Consider the following 13,999-nt stretch of genomic DNA (forward strand, 5'->3'; position numbering starts at 1 on the left):
TGAACATGGGCAGAACTGGTCCCCGTGCAGGCAGAGTGGGGGGATCATTTCAGAAAGATCCATTCCTATTCCATCTGTGTTTCCCTGGTTGGTAAGGACCTGTCCAAAGGTTACTGACAAGGTTTTGTATTTGGCAGAGACGTGGGGTGGGCGGGTGATAGGAGAAGACGGGGTCTTAGTTTCCTATAAAAAGATGTTGTGGTGCATGTTGCAGAAAGAATGTCCCTGAGTAAAGGGTCCAGTTTTATTTTACAATCATTCTGATGAAACAAGCCTTCATCTACTTTGGGCTTACTCATTCTTCCCCTTGCCCCCTTGTTTTGGCCAAAGGAATGCCTAAGGTAGGCCTTTATAATTTGCCCTTCCCAGAAAGATTTTATAGAACATTGTGCTTTTTACTCACTGTTAAAATCTTTTCTAGACTGAAGCAATTTTAGAGAAAAAGAGCCTGTCCCTTCACAGTTTCTCATTCTTTGTTAATGTATGTAGATGTGTTAACAAGACGCTAATCAATGGATATTTTGAATTATTCTTTTTTCAATGGACATTATTCCATTTATACATTCCTAACTCCCATACACAGGTCGTTTGAAATGGCTAGGATTTCCTCAAATTGACATGCTCGTAATTACTTAGTCACTTTCTTACTATCTAGCTTTTGTTTTTATTATTAAACAAACAAACAAAAACACCAACTAATTTATTTCAAAAGTGATTTAGGACATTTTCTGTGAGGTTCAGGGCAAGTATGCTAGTTTATTGCAACACATTTCTTTCCAGACGGTGTGACAGAAAGATCAAACCAATTATTCTGTGAATGTTGAATATGAGTACCATTCACCTGCGAAGCGAAGCAGAAAACCACTGTGGGGACGCCCAGGCAGAGTTACGTGTCTACTACATTGCACACAGCCGGGAGGCGTGCTCTGGGATCAGTGACCTCTGGTCTCCCTCATCCTGCTCTTTGGCCAATAGTAATACTAATTTATGAAGACTTTCCTATTTATTAAGACTACGGAGCACTCGATTTACCTTAAAGCATTTAGTTCCGGCAGTATCTCTGTCCTACAGCAGGGGAAACTGAGGCTCAGAGGTCTGAGTTTCCCAGGGTCGGGAACTAGGAAACATCAGATCTGGGCACGCCTTTAGAGCCCGGGTCGTCACGCTAAGCTCTACCACCGTGACATGCCAGACGGTGCTGCAGCCGGTGGGAACCACCTGGAAGCGTCCGCTGCCCCCTCCTGTGAGTGGGCATTCCAGCAGGGCCCCTGACTCCCCGAAGGAGGGGAAAGAGACCAGGTGTTTGGGCAGCTTCTAGGTACCGATCAGCAACCCCATGCCACGGCCTGAGACCTCAAGCCCTAAGTATTGGGGACCAGGACCAAATCCTCTTACTTTTTCACACTTCCACCACAGGGAGGGCCAGAGCACGGCCTCTGCAGCTGGCTGTCCTGAGGCCCCGCTTCCCCAGAGGCACCGGAACAGTCCCTGTGTGACTCCAGGGCACAAGCCTGGAGACTAGCTGAGCTGGTGCTTGGAGACCCCGACTCTCAGAATTCTTTTTTTTTTTTTTTTTTTTTTTTAAAAACTCTGTTCATTATTCCTTTAAAAAATATATTTTATTGATTTTTTACAGAGAGGGGGTAGAGAGCCAGAAACATCGATGAGAGAGAATCATCAACCAGCCACCTCCCGCACTACCCCCCCCCCCCCCCCGCCCCACACACACACTGGGGATGTGCCTACAACCAAGGCACATGCCCCTGACCTGAATTGAACCCGGGACCTTTCAGTCTGCAGGCCGACACTCTTATCCACTGAGCCACACCGGCTTCGGCGACCCTCAGCATTCTAAACCTCTCTGTTAAGCACAGGGGACCCCGGTGTCTCCACAATTCTCTGCCCTTACTCTCTGCAGGGAAAACCCACCAGGTTCCCAGACCATTTTAGTAAAAATCCAGAGGCCTGCCAAGACCGGTCTGGCTCAGTGGATAGAGCATCGGCCCGCGGACTGAAGGGTCCCAGGTTCGATTCCGGTCAAGGGCATGTACGTTGGTTGCTGGCACATCCCCAGTGAGGGGTGTGCAAGAGGCAGCTGGTTGATGTTTCTCTCTCATTGATGTTTCTAGCTCTCTATCCTTCTCTCTTCCTCTATGTAAAATATAAATAAAATATAGTTTAAAAAAAAAAAATCCAGAGCCCAGTCCTCTCCCCGAGCTAATTCCCTGAGATATCTCCACACAGCACCAGCATCCTGCATCGCAAACCCCAGCACCGACGCCTTGTGAGTGAGCTGGCCCCCCGCACCCACGTGGCGTCCTGCACTGGTTTTAGAAAGAACTTGTTGGAAACTTCCCAACATGGTTTTTAAGCGGCCAACCCGCCCCCCCCCCCCTACCCCCATCACGTAGAGCACCCCAGTCCCCTGTGGCCCGCCACGGGGTGCGAGCTCGCTCTGGGCTCAGACCAGCACCTGCCTTTCTCCTTTGACAGCCAGCGCTGGCCGAGTCTCCTCCAGCCCCCACCTCCGAGGGCAGGCACCTGGCAAATTATTAGCCGGGTTCCGTTTTATCAATGGATTCCATCTGCGTTAGGCGCTGTGGTCAGGCTGCCTTCCACCAGGGACCACTTGGAGTTCCAAGCACCTCCTCCCCAGAGCAACTGCCGCCGGAGGGTGAGGGGCAGAGCACGGGCCTCAGCCCGGGGCCCCGGGCAGGAAGCACTTGGTGAGGCAGGTCTATCTCCCAGTTTACAGCCATGGACACTGAGGCCACCTGCCTCGGAGATGCTTGCCCGGGGCCACAGGGCTATGACGTGGAGGAGCAGGGGCCAGACTCTGAGCGTGTGGTCTGCCTTGCCACAACTGTAGTGAGGCACTGCATATAGTGCCATGGTGGTCAGGAGAGGGATATTGAATCAGCCTTCCTCCGCATGGGAGGGAATGAAGACACGGGGAAGTCAAGAGGCTGTGCAGGCCGCGAGTGGCGGGCAGAGCATGCCAAGCGGTTCGTGTGCCAGGAGCGCTGGTGAGCATGCCTGGAGGAACCCCCCTCTCCCCCCACCGCTCCCCGGGCTGGAGTGATCGCCTCTTTAAAAGACACCAGGGCCTGTGTGGCTGGGGAGGGGGCTGGGGCTGAGGGGCTTTCCTGACAGCATGGTGCCTGTCACCAATTAGCTTCTACTCTTCCACTGGGCCTTCTTTTCCTCTCTCCCTCCCGCCCACTGCCAGGCAGCATGCACTGCCCGGGCGCGGTGACAAATGCCAGAGTGGGCCTGTGGCTCACACGCTCAGACCTTAAATCCCCCGGGCTCTGGGCTGGTTTCTGGGTGATGGGGTCACTGTGAGTGGTCAGGAAGAGAAGCAGCATTTCTTTCTTTCCTTCCTTCCTTCCTTCCTTCCTTCCTTCCTTCCTTCCTTCCTTCCTTCCTTCTTTTTCCCTCACCCGAGGATATAGTCACTGGTGTTTAGAGAGGGAGCGGGGAGGGGAGATATATATTGAGATCGGCCATCTCCTATAAGCTCCCTGATGAGGATCAAACCCACGACCTAGGTACGTGTCCTGACCGGGAATTGAACCTGAGACATTTTGGTGAATGGGACGATACTCCAACCAACTGAGCCATGACAGCCAGGGTGAGAAGCAGCATTTCTTGAGTGCCTACTATGCGCCGGCTCACGTCATCTATCCAACAAACCCCACCAGTGGGTACTGTTAGGTCCTTATTATCGATGGGAAATCAAAGCTCAGAAAGGTTATGAAACAAGACAAAGTCATGCAGACCTCAGCAGCTGGGAGGAGAGCCCAGGCCTGCTCGGCCCTGGAGCCAGGACCCTCTCCAGCATGCCACGCTGCTGGGAGGTCCTCTTCCATCTGCACTTCGGCAGCACAACCTCTAGGGTGATTCCTAACAAAGCACTCCCCGTTTTCAGAGCTGGCCCAGCACACACAACTTGGAAGTTCAAGAACGTGGTATCCTCCCCCTCTCTCCCGCTTGGCAGCAGCGTTCTACCTCGCCCCTGCTCTTGTATTGGTTATTTATACTAGGGCACACATTCGGGGCACCAACGACCATGGGGCAGGGTTTGGGGAGTCCCAGGTAGGCCCCAAAATACTGCCATCAGCCCCTAAGGATGACCTCACCAGACACCTACCCTAGCTCAAAGGAAAACAAACAAACCACACAGCAAGCGCAGACCTATGGGAAACAAGCCCGTGTGCACACCGCTGGGGGCACTTTCAAGGAATGACAGGCCTCTGGAGGGAAACCCGGGGGTTAGAAACAGGAACCAAAGCACACTGACAGCCTATGATTGGGCGATTTGGTTATTTTAGTCTGGGAAACAGACCTCCAGGAAATATCACTAGCCCTGTTCCCCGCCGCCCCCCACCCCCCAACAAAAGTTCAAAGGTATTTTCAGCAGCACTGTTTACAATGGTAAAACACACCAAATTCAACCCAAATGAATGTAAATAAAATGACTGAAAAATGACAGGAATGAGGGCTATCTCAAATTTAAGGGAATGTCCAGGGCAGGTGTCTTGTTCAGTCTTTTGTCCCTGGCATTGAGTCCGGGGTCTCACTGTGCCCACTGCCGAAGAAGTGAGTGTGGTGAGGACTGATGACACATGGACGGTGGCCAACTCTCAGTAGACACTTCCTGCAGGCTCCCCGGATATGGGAAAGTCCAAATCCACGAGAAAACTAAGAATGTCACAAACATCACTACTCTCTAAAAACATAAAACACTGAAGACACATATATTATATATCTACCGATATATAATGTATTTAGATTTAAAAAAAAAAAAGGGGGGGGGAAGCCTACAGGATGAATGGCTTAATAGGCTTTGTTTTTGGGAAAGCTTTTTAAGTCCGCACAATAAGAAGATTTCAAACACACAAACAAACAAACAAACAAACAATAAAAACACTAACATATGCTTACCAGTGTTTCCCAAAGTGTGATATGCTGACCCGCAGGGGTACGGGAAGAGTTTGGTGGGGGTACGCGTGGCACCGGAGTTTGGTGGGGATAGGCACTGCACTGTGCTTAGCTGCATCTAATGCTACGTTCTCATGAGTATGAGGGGTACTCATGATAGAAGGGGTACACATATGTCAAAAGTTTGGGAAACACTGGCTTAACCAGGGGGTCCAAGGGGAGGAAACAAGTGCATGTACAAAGGTAAGAGGGAGAGAAAACACGGGTGGAAGTCAAATCTCATTCATTCACTCATTTCGTCGGCACTGACCACGCGCCAGGCACTGAGCTATCCCGTGGTGACAAGATAGTCACTGTCATTGCGGAGGGTCCCCCCAGAGCGGGGAGATGCTCCCCAGGTTCCGGGCTGGCCACCCGGAGTGGTGGAGAACGGGCAGGAGGCACGTCGCTGCCCAAGGACCTGAGGCCAGGGCACAGCCCTCCTGGTCTGTGGGACTCCTCGGTCCTGTTACCGTGAGGCCTCTGTGGCCCCCGCTGCTCCCACGTGTCTGGAGCCACATGGAGCGGAGGGGCTGACAAGGAGTTCCACCGGATGGGACTTCTCCGCCGGCTTCCCACCCATCCCCACCGCCCAGCACACCCAAGTCGCACGCCATTCAAACGTAGGAGCCGACACATAAGCTCCTCCCCTGACACATGAAGACGCCCATTAAAACGACTCTCCCCACCCTGGGAGAAAAGCCGTGGCTTCCAGTGTCAGGACGAGCTGCTGAATTCTACCTGAAGATGGCACAGCTGAGATCACCCTGGCCCCCCGGGGCACCCAAGGGACAGGTGTGGCAGCCACTGAAGTTTCTCGAAGCCGGAGGCACCGTCTGAGGGGTCTTGGGGGAGAAGATAGACGGACTCTTCCCAATGCTGTCGTGTGGCCAGCATCATCAGCGGCCTTCACCCAGGGGCCTGGGTGAAGCACATCACCGAGCCCTGTCCCTGGCACAGACTCGCCCTGCCACACCTCCAGGAAGGGAGGGCGGGCCCTGCTGCACAGGCAGAGGAAGCACCCAGGCCTCACGTGCCCCTCGGGGGCGCCACCTGGTTCAGCAGAGTGCTCCTCACCCCTGGCACCGCGGGGCCGAGGGCCCCAAATCCGTATATATATATATATTTTTTTTTAAAGGTCCTGAGGGGATTCTCATGCTCTGCACCAGCCTTGCGAGTCACTGGCAATAGGGACCAAACACTTCTGTCTCTGGAATCAGAGACACCTGGGCTCCAATCCCAGCGTTGTCACTCCTTAGCTCTGTGACTTGGGCAAATGACTTAACCCCCTGAGCCCCAGTTTCCTTATCTACCCAAATGGCAACAATAATGCGAGGTTGCTCGTGGGACGGTGCCCGGACAGCACACGGAGGGCCCCGTCTCCGCGCACAGCACCTGTGGCCGTTGGTGTCCTGGGCCAGGCCCTGGCTCCTGAATCCTCCTCGAGAGCCCCCCTCGCTCAGCCTCGTATCCTGGCCTTTGGCCCAGGGCCTCGCTCCTATGGACACTCACCAATGTTCACTACTGAAGAGGTGGATGTCGTGAGGATTGATGACCCATGGACGGTGGCTACCCAGTGCCAACTCACAGAAGCTCCCGGGACACGTGAAAATGTACATTAAAACACAAGCTGTCGCTGTCCCAAGTGGGCGGTTCTCGGCCTGCTCCCTCCCCTGCAGGTAAACCAGCCCATTTACAGGATTCCTCCTGGAGCACCCTGTCCAGGGAACACAGTCCGAGCGAGGAGAGGCCACCAGGCACCGGCCTCCGGGTTCCAGAGGGAGGAACGCTGATCTCCCGCAAGGGAAGGAGCAAAACCTCAACTCACGGACCAGCTCGCGGCGCCCCCCAGAACCGCTCCCCCCACAGGCGGGCGGCCGTGGCCCCACAGCAGCCACTAATAACGGAACCACTGCTGCTCTCCTTGGAGTGGCAGTTGGCAGTGGCAAACAGGAAGTTGTCTAGAAACAGGGTGTGGCTGTGCCCTGTCAATATATGCCAGCAGAGACACACTTCCCCTCTCCCCTAGCCCTTCTCTCGCCTCCTCCTGCTGCCCTCTGCCCTCTTCTTTGGGAGCAAAAGGTCTGAATTATTTGGGGGAAAACAAAGCTTTTTCTTTTTTTTTTTGAACACGAGTTAAGAGCAACCATCAGCACCATGCAAACAAAAAATCTAGGGCAGAAAGGAGTGTAAAACATAGCAGGGGTCTGTTTTCCTACCCAGTCCCTCACGGTGGCACTGGGTCGGTAACTGGCTGCATGGGTGTGCATGAGTGAGCGTAAGCTTTCCCCTGAACTTCTCCGTGAGCACACAGGAAACGGAACCCCAGCCAGAGGCCAGGCCAGGTACGCTCGCTGCCAGTCGCCCTGCTGAGCCAACCAGTCCGCCCGCGGGCCGGCCACCATGGCTTACCCAGGGCCCACAGTGTGCACACGCCCGACTCAGCACCATCCAAGAATAGGACCGAAGGAACAACACAGGCCACTAGTTTCACGCAATTTTGAAGTTTGAGTTCAAAGAGACCCGCCACATTTCCTGACGCCCACCACATATGCACATGACAGGAGACAAGCCACTGCCAGAGACATCGATGCCTATCGCTGGAGCTGCGGGTAAAGGCAGAGACGTGGGGGTGACACGTTGGGGAGGCTCACTCCCGCCGGCCTCCCGGTGCTGGGACAGGTGTGCTAGAAAATTTTCCACTCCGTTCCTGCCCAGGCCCCGAGGCATGTGCCTCCAGAAGGGCTGTCCAAAATAGACTGGTCCCCAGCCCAGCCTCCTGCTCCTGACCTCTTTCCGAGGCAGCAAACCTCCCCACTGCACGCCTCGCCAGCCCACGGCCCGGAGCACCGGCTCTGCGGACGCTCAGGCTCGCTGGCAGGGTCCCAGGCTGACAGCACGCTCTCACCGCCTGCCTGCCAGGCTCCCTGTCCGGTGACCTGGGCCCAGCCCCGCACACGTCCTCGGTGGCCAACGTGCCCTGTGCTCACACTTACACATCCCGGGGAGGCAGCCTGGCCGCTAGGATAAGGAGGCTGAGCCCGTGGGACACGCCGGGCGGGCAATGCGACTTGTGGGAGACGTTTCCTGGCTTCTGGCGGAGGGCCCTGGCCAGTCAGAACGCACCACTTCCCCTTTAAGAGAGCACGCCCAGATGCGATCAGGGAAAGGCAGAAAGAAAAGCCCGGAACAGTCAGGGTTGTATCCTGAATTTGGCAGGCGAACTTGGGGCTTCCTGAGCGGCACACACAAGGTGTGGCCAGAGGCAGCGGGCTCCTCCGAGGCAGGCGGACGGCTGATCTGAGCAGTCCCTGCCGGGGAAGGGCCGGGCCTGCCGACAGCCCCACAGGGCGAGGGCCACGTGCGAGCTGCGGGCCCAGCTCCTGGAGCTGCCGCCGTCCCCCCTGGTGCCCTGCAGCCTGCGGAGCCTCAGGCCCCCCCCCCCCCCCCCCCCCCCCCGCTGCTGATCCCGATGAGCAGAGTCCCCAGCAATGCCTTGCACTCTGCTTTGGAGAGAGAGCAGGGACACCATTATCAAGATGGAAACATACTTTTGTGGGACATTTAAGCTATTAATTCACGCAGGGAGTTTTCATTTTTTTTTTTTTTTTGTGTGAGGCATTAGAACTATTAATTTATGCAGGGAATTTTCATTCATTCTGGATATTTCAAAAGCTGATGCCCTGATCCTGGCAAAGGACAGTAGATTGCAAGAGGAGTGGGGAGGGGGGGTGGGGTGTTTCAAAACAACAACAGTTCACAAAGGGTCACATGTTGTACAATTCCATTGACGTGAAATATCCAGAAAGCAGAGTCGTGAGTGCCAGGGGCTGGGGAAGAAGGGTGTGGGGAGGAACTGCTTACTTGGTTATAAGGTCTCTTCCGGGGGTGATGAAAAAAAAATTTTTTTTTTTTACATTTTTTACATATTTTATTTATTGTTTTAATTTAATTTTTTCCATTTTTTGTTTATTAAGGTATTATATGTGTACATATCTTACCATTGTCCCCCTTCCCCACTCCCATACATGCCCTCACCCCCCAGGGTTGTGCGTCCATTGGTCATGCTTATATGCATGCAGACAAGTCCTTCGGTTGGTCTCTTATATCCTCCACCTCTCTCTAACGAAAATGTTGTTGAACTATGTAGAGGTGATGGTTGCACAACATTATGAATGGACTCAGTGCCACTGAACTGCATGCTTTAAAATGATTAATTTTGTTATGTAAATTTCAACTCATTAAAAACAACAACACCCTAGTGGTAGAGTGTGTTTTGGGCAATTTTATCTTCTACTAGGATCTCTCCTGTGCTTCATCCAATATTTCTTTATAAAATCTGGCTATTACCTGATAAATCTTTTTAAAAAAAAATATATTCTATTGATTTTTTTACAGAGAGGAAGGGAGAGGGATAGAGAGCCTGAAACGTCGATGAGAGAGAAACATCGACCAGATGCCTCCTGCACACCTCCCACTGGGGATGTGCCCGCAACCAATGTACATGCCCTTGACCGGAACTGAACCTGGGACCCTTCAGTCCGCAGACCAACACTCCATCCCCGCTGAGCCAAACCAGTTTCGGCCTGATAAATCTTTAGTTGATCCTGGCTAAGGAGTATATGCCTTTTGTTTGTTTGTTTGTTTGTTTTGTTTTGTTAATCCTCACCTGAGGATATTTTTTTCATTGATTTTTTTTTTTTAGCGAGTGAAAAGGAGTGTGTGTGTGTGTGTGTGTGTGTAGAGCATCGATGTGAGAGAGACAAATGGATTGGTTGCCTCCTGCATGCACCTTGACTAATATCAGGGTTCAACACTACAACCCAGATTCGTGCCCTTGCCCGGGAATGGAACCTGTGACCCTTCGGTGTGCGGGGTGGGGGTGGGGGTAAGGGGTAGGGGTGGGTGGGGCGCTTCTCTAACCACTGAGCATACTGGCCAGGGCTGAGGATATGCCTTTTAATAAGGAAAAATAAAAACAAACTGTTAAGAGATAAAAGTTTCCAAGACCCACAAGTATGGCTTTTTTAAGGGGCATTTCTTACTTTGGGGAGAGGTGGCATCATTTCGAAGCATGCCACACCAGCCAGGCAGTGCCCAAGTCTCGTGGTGAGGCAAGCTCAGGTTGGAACCATCCTGTCAGCAGCTGGACGTGGTAACCAAAGCAGAGGGAGGGAGTCTCTCAGGGGAGACTTACCCAGGAGACCATGACATTGAGCCTCTAAGAGTCTAGATTCTTGGCTCCCTCTTCCCCTCTTGTAGAACGTTTTTTTTTTTTTTTTTCTCTCTCCTCCCCCTCCCCCCCCCAATGAAGAATTCATCAGTTTTTGGTTGATTTAGAGGGGACTGTGCTGGTTGGCACCGCAGAACTGGTTTGCACAATTCCATTTCTTTGGAATGGAGTGAGTGAGAACGACGCCGGAGTGACCTGATCCCCCACCTGACCCAGCCCCACGGGAGGAGCATCCAGCCCTCCTTTCTCCGTCCTTCGCAGCTGAACCTGAGGGTGAGGCTGTGAGCCTTGTCGTCCAGACCCTAAGCCAGCAGGTCAGGAGCTCATGGGCTCACTTCCTCACCTCAGAGTCAAGAGGAGGCCTGCTGGATGTTGCAACACTTAGGAAAAAAAAACACAAAAAACAAAACACAGGTGAAAGGGCAGGCCCTGTGGCCCAGGAGCCCGTCTTTCCGGAGAAATGTAAATAGTCTTCCTAGAATCTGTCTCCTGAGTTCCTGGATGACCGGGAGGACAGAGATTTGCACAGTTGCCGTGGACCAGCTCTCGCAGAGGCCATGGGTCCTCCTGGAACACTCTGCCCTGCCTCTTCCACCCTGTTCTCTCTCTTCATCGCAGGTGCCAAGGTAACAAGTGGCCTAAGTTCTCAGCAAACAGGTGGCTTAAGCTCAAAAGACGCACTATTTACACTGCTCTAGCATCTGAAGAGCAGGAAGTTTAGAACCTTAATCCTAAATACAGAAACAGGCAGGCTCAACCCCATTTGAAAAAATGGGCAAAGGGCTTCAGCAGGTATTTCTCCAAAGAAGATGTGTACACACAGCCAACAAGCATATGAAAAGATGATCAACATTTTTAGTTACTAGGGAGATGCCAATCAAAATCACAATCAGATGCCCACTACCGTATAACTACGAGGATGGCTATATAGATAAAAACAAAACAATGAAATGGAAATTGGAACCCTTGGGCCCTGTCAGGGTTCCTCAAAATATTAAACATAGAATTACCAGATGATCCAACAATTCTATAAGATATACACCCCAAAGAATGGAAAACTGGTACTCAAACAAATCCTTGTATATGAAGGTTCATCAAAGCACCATTCGCAATAGTTAAAAGACAGAAACAACCCAAATGCCCATCCATGGGTCAATGGATAAACAAATGGTGGTATACACACACACTGGAGTACTTATTCAGCCATAAAAAGAAATGCAGCGCTAATACGTGCTACCAGCGGAAGAGTCTGGAAAACACTAGGCAAACGAAAGAAGCCAGAAAAAGGTCACCCATTGCATTAATTACCCAGATGATTGTCCAGAACAGGTAAACCCATTGAGACTGGAAGCAGATTGGTGGCTGCCGAGGACTGGGGGAAGACAGAGGGGGAAATAACTGCTAAATGGGTATGAAGTTTTATTTAAAGTGACGAGACGTTTGGACTAGATAGAAGTACTAGTAGGGGTTGCACTACATTGTGAGTGTGCTCAATGCCACTGAACGGTTCACTTTAAAGCGGTTAATTTTATGTTAAGTGGATTTCATCTCAATAATTAAAAAAGAAAAAAAAGAAAAAAAGAAGAAGCCCTGCAGAATACAAGGGCCAGGACAATCCACAAACAGAACCATCAGTTTCTGAAAATGACCATCAAGGCCCTTCTTGGAATCACTTAGAGGAGGTAATTTTTAAGTTAAGGTAATGAAGGTGGCCAGCAGGATAGGGTAGGCAGGGACTCCAACAGAGCAGTTCTTTTTCATTCTTTTTTTTAAATTGACTTGAGAGAGGGAGGACAGAAACACTGATTAGAATGCTCAACCTTTGGCATGTGCTCTGACCGGGCATTGAACCCGCCACCTTTTGGTGCACAGGGCAATGCTCCACCACTGAGCCACACTGGCCAGGGCAGCATAGCGATTCTTACACACGGCCAATTCAGGCTCACGGAAAAGTGTTATTTGCCGAAGTGTTATACGCTCGAGCACACGCGTGCATGCTCTCACACACACACACACACACACACACACACACACATGCACGGCAGGCTGCACTACTTATCGATACAAATGGGACCCTGAGGCACAGCTCCCCTCTGGCAGCCCTCTCATGCTTGATACAGCGGTCATTTTCACCAAAGGCATTGCCACTCCAATGACGGAACTACTCCCATCAAAGGGACCCAGGCCTTAGGCCCTAACATGGTACAGAGTAACAGATTTCCAACAGGCAAGACACCCCACAGGTAACCATGCTCTGCTAACCCCTGTCAGCCCCCTTTCCGGGGGGCTGTGGTCACTGCCGCAGCCCTGGGGCAAGCGGCCGCCCAGCCTGACTTTTCCGCTGCAGGTCCCTGACTGGACGGAGCTTTCCGAGTGCACACCAGGGGACAGTTCCTCCCTACCCAGAGCTGCCCTAGAATGCCTGCACCTGAGTCCCGCTTCTGCCCTAAGGTGTCACCCGGAGCCAGCCAGTGCCCCTTCCACAGGGCGCCTTGCCAAGTATCTGTTCCTTGAAATCTTTCTCCAGGCTAAATATCCCCAGGTGTTTTTTTTAAAACCATCCCTCACAAAATGTCATTTTCCCTATTCCTCCTGAACTCTGGGTCCTCGTTAGCACCTACGGTCCTTCCTAAGCCGGGGAACTCCGAAGCGGGCACGTTACAGATGGGGGCTGGGCAGCTCCGGGTGGTTTTGGGTATTATTCTCCTATGAATGCAGCCGAGGAGCCAGCCTGGACGTTTTATTTCCGCTAGCTGCATCACTCCTGTCTGATCTCACAGACGTTGCTGCCAAGCCGCGTCTCCCCAGGTACCCTTTAAACATGTCATCTTGTTGGCGTGAGTCCACTGTTCCAGCCTGTCGAGATCTTTTTGGACCCCCGACCCCCTTCATGTAACCACTCTCCCTCCCAAATCTACCACCTGGAAAGCTGACCAGCCTGCCACGAATGCCAATCTCCTTCCAAATCCCTATTTACAACGTGGAAGAGGACAGGGTCAAGTGTGCAACTCGACACATCCCCCAGCGTGACAGTGACTTGTGAACTGCACCCTCGAGGTGTACCTCTGCCAATCCACCTGGCAGCCCGGGCTATCACTTGACCTACAGTTCTTCATCTTACCCTTCCGGGTGAGGATCTCATGGAAAATGGACGAATGAGGCTAACAAGAGCCGCCCTCTGACAGCGGATGAAAAGACAAAGGGGAGCAGGGCCCTGCACACAGCAAGCAACTGGATGTTGTCTTTATAACCGGCAACAAGTAAAATGGGCATCTAAGTATAGCCACCAGGCAGCTGAAATCAGTAGGAGGAGGCCTGGCACCCAAGAGCTGGAGTCTGAATCCCGAAAATCCTTCCAGAATTTCCACGCTCTGAGCTTAGCAGCACCTGCCCTTCCAGGGCTACAGAGAGAAGCCGATGAGATCAGGCCAGTAACGGAGGTTTAACAGTGGAGCCAGGCTGAGCAAACCTAGAAGAAGAGCGTTATGGTTATGACTGCTATAAATCTCTCAAAGATACCCTTTCTATTGGTAGAAACCTGCCTGGGAAGCCAAGGAAGAACCTATAGATGCACACAGCCTGCCAGAAGGCAGGCTTTCGGCACGGAACAGCCGGACTGCTGCAATGAGACACATCTCGGATCTCCTCTTCCAGCAGCAATCTCTCTCACCTCAGCCCAGCACCCAGGCCGGCTGACAAAGGGGAACGGAGTCTCTGCTAGCCTGGAGGAGGAACACCCTGTCGCCCCCCCATCGCCACCTTGCTGAGACCAGGACCTGAGCA

General features: G+C 52.3%; 1 protein-coding gene across 5 annotated transcripts in view; it reads right to left on the reverse strand.

Moving 5' to 3' along the window:
- Window positions 1–13,999, reverse strand: part of ATXN7L1 (ataxin 7 like 1) — a 230,513-nt gene that overhangs the window by 54,450 nt on the left and 162,064 nt on the right. The window contains exon 1 of one of the 5 annotated variants that reach the window (XM_045578541.1): window positions 7,980–8,405. The exons of the other annotated variants lie outside the window; for them this stretch is intronic. The gene's annotated coding sequence lies outside the window, so the exon portion shown is untranslated. Of the gene's footprint in view, window positions 1–7,979; window positions 8,406–13,999 lie in introns of those variants that run through there. 5 annotated transcript variants of the gene reach the window in all.

The sequence above is a fragment of the Pipistrellus kuhlii genome, unplaced genomic scaffold, assembly GCF_014108245.1.
Source record: "Pipistrellus kuhlii isolate mPipKuh1 unplaced genomic scaffold, mPipKuh1.p scaffold_m20_p_10, whole genome shotgun sequence".
NCBI classification, from domain to species: Eukaryota; Metazoa; Chordata; class Mammalia; order Chiroptera; family Vespertilionidae; genus Pipistrellus; species Pipistrellus kuhlii.